The following is a 6,692-nucleotide window of genomic DNA, read 5'->3' as shown; positions in this document are numbered from 1 at the left end:
CGACATAATGACGACTCTACTGGGGATACTTAGGTTCTAACCATTAGGAATTTGTGTTTTATGCTAGATTCTCTCTATTTATCTTAATCTTATTTTGATATTCGTGTAATATTGTTTGTTTTTAGTATCATGATTTATTTTACTATATGTTAACCCTTTCCCTTGTCCCTTTATGTATATTTTTTTGTCTCCGACGTTTTTTCCTAAAACATCCTTCGAGAAATATATTGTAGATCGATCGATCAACGGTGCATCTACAGTCACAAGTTTTTCCATTCTCACTCAAGTTGTCCTCTTGAGGGACCGTGTCATGCAACCACTCTTATTCTCTAGAGCTTAATTGTATATTTCTTTACTAAGGAATATGTATCCCAATATATACAGAGTGTCTTCATGACTTATATGCATATGTTATATTTATTATTTTAATTTATTCTGGCATTCATTTGACAATCCTCTTTGATTATTTCGCTTACAATTCATCTTCACTTGCTATTCGAAATTTTATAAGTCTCAAATTTTGAACTACGTCTGACCTGAGTCTTGTTCTAATAAGATACGTAGGCAATCCTTTATAAGGATTTGGTCTTCTTTTCCCCTTTCTTTTACAAAATGTCCTAGCATTTGAAAATGTGAAACAATCTTTATCATTTAAAATATCTTTCTACCAAATCATATTCTCTATTTCTTTCGCCTTTGCATAATGTCATAAGGGTAAAAACTAGAACTTCTTTGAATTATTCAAGTAATTTTTTCCAGTCCTTTAAATTCTCAATTGTCTCAGTTGAACTACTTTTTTTTTAATTCTTCAACCTCCCGATTTTCAAAATAAAAATTTCTTTAAATATTCTTCACCTTTTTAATACCTATCATAATTTACCTATTCACCCCGTCGACTTTAAGTACGAACTTAGTATCTAGATCTTGTTTATAGCTTATATTCTATCTTTTGATATTGATTCACTTCTCAAACTTAAGTTCTAGCCCACCCATTCATCATAAAGTCTTCTTTGGAGATATGACTCATATTGTTATAGCATCTCTTTTCTTATTGGTACACTGACTCTTGTTTTGTTTGGTCTACTATTTTTATTGAAAGGTTGTCTAGCATTTGAACATTGACTCGATTAAAAATTTGCACTATGACAAATATGTTCAATATCTAGAAAAATTTCATCCCTCTTTCTTCTTACCCAAGACAAAACATTGCTTGAACTGTATCTCCTTATTCTCGCCTTACCCACACATCCTCTCAATAGTTTTTTTTAGCATGCACCACTCTTGAAAATGAGAGATGCCATCATTTTATATTTATCTGCCTTATGGCTAAACTTTTTTTCATTTTATCTACCTTTCTTTATTTTTTTGGTTTATTTTGATATTTTATTAATAATCATCTAACAACAATGGACCAACCCATTTTACGAAATAACATCCTATGCCTATTTGGTTGACCCGATCCAACTGGATTCATTTAAAACAAATATAATCAGTAGGGTTTCCATAACAAACAAGTTTCCTAATCTCTTTCTCATTTGTGCCTCCTTTCAAGATGGTGCTCCCCTTCTTCAACTGTAGCTTACTTCAACTGCTACTATGGATAATCAACCTGGTGCCTCCTTCTTCGAGAATCTCTTGGTCTTTCAGCTTAAAAAAGTAAGTATATCATCTTTTATGTTGTTTTATCTACTTCTTGTCACTTGGATATTGATGCTGGATCTTCTATAGCTGAGTTCTCCAGTGTATGAGACCTTGAAAAGATTTTTGATCAGCTCTGAGAGATCTAGTCAACCGTGATAAGCTGCTACCTCCAGGTATATTGTTCTTCATTTGCCTTTGTGATCTCCTTTTGACCCTGTTGCTGCTGTACCTTAGTCTTTTCTTCCTGTTTTGCTTAGATATGGAAGGAATGAAGATAAGGGATGCTTGGACCTACGAAGATTCTAGTAGCTGCTTCACACCCAGTTTTAAGAATCTCAAATTGACCAATAGACCCTACCATGATGTTGGGAATCCATTTTGTTGGTTGTAGTAGACTAGGCTAGCTATAACATGCTCTTTTTTTGTTGTTTTTGTGTCTTGTACATATGTTGCATGTAAACTAAACAGTCTAAGCCTCCCTTTGCCCTCTATCCTCTTAATGGTGTCCTCCCTTTGCCCTCTATCCTCTTAATGGTGTAATTCTCAAGTAAGGGCACTGCCATTTATCACTGAACAGTATGGCTTTTCCTATGTGGTATAGTTGCTGAAAGCTGGTAACATTGATTGCTCCTATGTCTATGGATAGATTAGCAAGATAATCAACTAATTGATTTCCTTCCTTGTAAATGTGTTGATATATGACTTTTTTATCGTTCATATGTTTCTCTATTTCCTTGACTATGTTTGCAATTTCTATAGGAACTTCCATATTCCTATTAATATCTTCTGCATAATGAGAGAATCTATCTAAATGATTACCTTGTCAAAGTGTGTTTACTTACAATGCTTGACTTTATATAAAATAGCATTTGCCTCTACTTGCATACTGTCTGCATATTGTAATGGTTCTTCTTGAGAATATATTAGATCTCCATTCCCATCCCTTGAACAAAAAGTATATGAGCTTTCACCTTCTTCCCCTCTAACTGCTCCATCTGTATTATATTTTACCCATCCATCTACTGGCATCTCCTACATCACTTTAATAGCCTTGTTCTTACTTTTAAACATAGCCAACTCTTGTAAAATTTGTGGCCATTCAGTAGGAAACACTCTTGCTAGTTTTCTGACCATTAATAGCAACCTCAAATTCCTTGTTATGTTATAAATGAGCCTCAATCCTGTGGTGTTCTTGTTGTCATGCTTCTTTTTGTTTCTTCTCCTCCATAGCTCCCATAGAATGATGCTGGATAAAACATAGACATATGGTTGATCTCTCATCTTCTCCTCAGCTTCCTACCATTTAAGAATAGTACCCCTTAGTGTAAAATCCTGGATAGATATACCTGCAAAAAAAGAAAAGTAGGACCTAGTCTTTTTAGCATAATATGATCTTTTGAAGACACGTGCGAGTGTCTCCACTGCAGGTTCATCACAACACCAATATTTAGATGGACCCTGCATTCTCCATCTTCTAGTATTATCATCCACTGGTATTCTGCTTTTCCATAATCTCCACATAAAGAATCATATTTTGAAAGGTAAACCTTTTATCCAAATACACTTATAAATGTTACTTAGTTGACCCTTATTCCTGATGTATTGCAAAATAGTCTTAACTGTAAACACTTCTTCTGATTCCATGCTCCATACTGGCCTGTCATTAACATTACCTATTAGGGGGTTTACTTTAGTTAAAGTATGCTCAGCCATTTCTGGTGTGAACATATTTGATATCAATTGTTCATCCCATCCACCATCATTCACAATATCCTTTACTTGTTGATACGGCATATTCTCCTCCCAATTACCCTTCATTAAAAAGTATAAATCTCCATAACCAGTCCAATTATCTAACTATAAATCAACATTTCCTTCCCACAGCTGTCAAACTATCAAATGCTCCACCAAATCTCTAGGACTTAACATCTTTTTCCACACTTGTGATCCCCCTAAGCCAATTTTCCATTACACCATTGTTGGATGCTCCTTTTCACAATATTTATTGAATATGTAGTCTCTCCAAATGGATCTTGTTGTCCTGAAAGTCCACCATAATTTACAGAATAAATCCATAGAAATATCAAATATTCTTCTAAAGCCTAGCCCTCATTCCTCTTGTGGTAGACACACATCCTGCCACTTCACCCAATGTCTACTCTTTTTCCCAATTTTACTACAAAAAAATTGAGCTATAACCTTTTGAATAAACTTCAAAACATTTAAAGGTGGATTCATTACTAACAAATAGTGGATAGGAATAATCTGTAACACATGATTAATTGATATTGCTCTGCCTCCATATGAAAGAAGTTTTCCTTTCCATGTCTACACCTTGTTTGCTATTTTACCCATTAATTATTGATAGTAATCCTTTTTATTCCTCATAAAGAAAATGGGACAACCTAGGTATGTGAAAGGAAATTCATTCCTCAAAATACCTGTAGCAACTTCTGCCATTACTCTTACTCCGTTTGAAACCCCTTTGTACAAATAAATGGCACTCTTTTCTTTGTTGATCTTCTTCCCAAATATTTTTTCATACCTGTCCAATGTATTAGACACCATCTGCAATGTTCTCACTTCATCTTTGCATAATATAATTATATCACTTGCAAAGACTAAGTGATTTAATTTAGGGTTTTTTCTTAGCGTACCAAGCAACTTAAACTCCTTTTTCTGCATCAGTTTCTTCAGATTCCTAGACAAAACTTCAGTTGCAATAATGAACAAAATAGGTGACAAAGGATCACCTTGCTTTAAACCTCTTGATGATTTAAAAAAATCCTTTAGGTTTCCTATTTAGAAGTATTGAATACCAGTTACTCTAGCAATTTGTACACCATGTCAATAAGTACTTCTGAAAAACCCATTTTCATCAAAACCTTGGTTAGAAAAAACCATTCCACCCTATCATATGCCTTCATCATATCTAATTTCATGACCATATTAGGTGGTTTACCCCTCTTTCTTATTTTTGAAATTATTTCCTGAACCACCAAGACATTCTCAACAATGCTCCTTCCCTGTACAAAACCTACTTGCTCTGGTGATATCAATTGAGGTAATAATCCCTTAATCCTCTCTTGAATAATCCTTAAGAATATTTTTATTCACAAAATTACTAAGTGATATAGGCCTCATATCTGAAAATATGTTCACTACTAATTTTGTTGGTAATAATACCAAATTAGTATGAGTAATGAATCTTGAAAGCCGATATCTACAATAGAAGGCTATTACCATTTTATGTATGTCTTGCTTGATGATTTCCCATGCATCTTGATAAAAGGCTCTAGTCATTCCATCAGGTTCCCCTGCACTATTCCTATTCAACCCTATTACTGCTTCTTTTAGTTCATCTTCAGTGGGTATTTTCATGATGTCCTTATTCTGCTCAACAATAACCAAGCTTGGTATTTTATTTAACATTGAAAAATCTTCTGCATCTTCCTGCTTAGTAAACTGATTCTGATAAAAATTCATAGCTGAATCATATATGGCTTGTTCTTCTTCCATCCATTCCTCTTCTTCATTCTACATTCTTCTGATTCTTAGTTTGCTCCTTCTTCCTTTAATAATTGAATGAAAGAATTTAGTATTCCTTTCTCCATCCTTAAACCATTCACACATTGCCTTCTACTTCCAGAACTCTTCTTCCCTTTTTAGCTGCAAGTTTAATTCAGCCTGAGCCTTACTCAATTTTTCCCTATTTATTCCACTAGGATCCTCCTCAAATTGCTTTTCCTTAACTTTGATAATATCTTCCAGTGTTGTAATTTCCTAAAAAATATTACGTAAAGTTTCTTTACTCTACCTTTTCAAAGATGATCTTGTATTATTGAGCTTCTGATGAAACACTATGAATGGATTCCCTTGTATGTCTGCTATCCAATTATGCTTCATCACTTCCAAACATAATTCTTCTTTCAACCACAGATTCAAAAATCTAAATAATCTGATTACTTGCTCTCTTTCTATTCTAAAATGAATTAGCAGGGGAGAATGATCAAATCTACTTCTAGGAAAATGCTCCACTTCTAAAGTCTGAAACATATTCGGAAACCTATCATTGCACAAAACTCTATCTAGCCTTTTAAATATATATTCTTCATCAGTTCTCCCATTCCACCATGTATATTTGCTTCCCTTAAAAAGAGGTTCTTCCATGTTACACAAATTTATACACTGATTAAATTCTTTTGTTTCATTAAGTATAACTGGCAAATCCCCAATTTTCTCTCTTCATTTCTTATGACATTGAAATCACCTCCTATTAACCATAGTTGCTGCAACGTATCATCCATGTCTAATAAGGAATCTCATAATTCTTGTATTTCTCTTGAACTGCACTTTACATATACTAATGTAACTATCAAAGAAACATCAAGATGTTGATTTTTTAGCTTCAATGATAATTGTTGTTCATCATCTTTAACTATGCTAAATTCCACATTCTATTCCATGAATGCCCATATCTTGCCTGATACATTCACCATAACATGCTCCATACCCAGTCTCCTTCTGTATTCCTTTATATGCTGCCTGTCTTGAAAAGGTTCCATAATGACTATAAAATAAAAATATTGTCTTCTCTGTATAGTGATTAATATGGTAAAGGCCTGTTCTGTATTAACTGCCCTTATATTCTATAATAATGCATTCATCATGATTTAATCTTAGAAGTATGGCTCCTTGTATGAATTGTGGCTGAGCTTGCATTACTACTCTTATTCTTCTTCTTTGATTTTCCCTGCTTAGCTTTCAATGACTCAATTTACTTTAGAGACAAGTCAGCAGCTTTAGCTACTTGATTGATATTGTCCTCCAGATTGCTTCCATCCAGATCTTATTGTCCTCCAGATTGCTTCCATCCAGATCTTCCTTCTTATCATTACAACTCTTCATCAACTTATCTGATTTAATAGTATGGGAGAAATCCCTTCCAGTACCATCAGTTCATTTTCTTCCCCATCAAATAACTAAATTTGCTTATCTTTTTCATCCTTCTGTAGCTCTTCTTTGTTAATCCTTTGTTGTTCTTCTATTCT

At 33.8% G+C, this 6,692-nt stretch overlaps 1 long non-coding RNA gene across 1 annotated transcript; it reads left to right on the top strand.

The window, feature by feature from the left end:
• The first annotated feature begins 1,463 nt into the window (after positions 1–1,463).
• On the top strand, positions 1,464–2,236 carry LOC107860853. Its single transcript, XR_001671628.2, has 3 exons — positions 1,464–1,656; positions 1,729–1,814; positions 1,899–2,236. It is a non-coding gene; the product is annotated as an uncharacterized LOC107860853 (long non-coding RNA).
• Positions 2,237–6,692: the final 4,456 nt, after the last annotated feature.

Source organism: Capsicum annuum, chromosome 2, assembly GCF_002878395.1.
Source record: "Capsicum annuum cultivar UCD-10X-F1 chromosome 2, UCD10Xv1.1, whole genome shotgun sequence".
In the NCBI taxonomy this organism is placed as follows: Eukaryota; Viridiplantae; Streptophyta; class Magnoliopsida; order Solanales; family Solanaceae; genus Capsicum; species Capsicum annuum.
The sequence above is the reverse complement of the archived record's forward strand: the minus strand, read 5'-3'. Positions and strand labels throughout refer to the sequence as shown.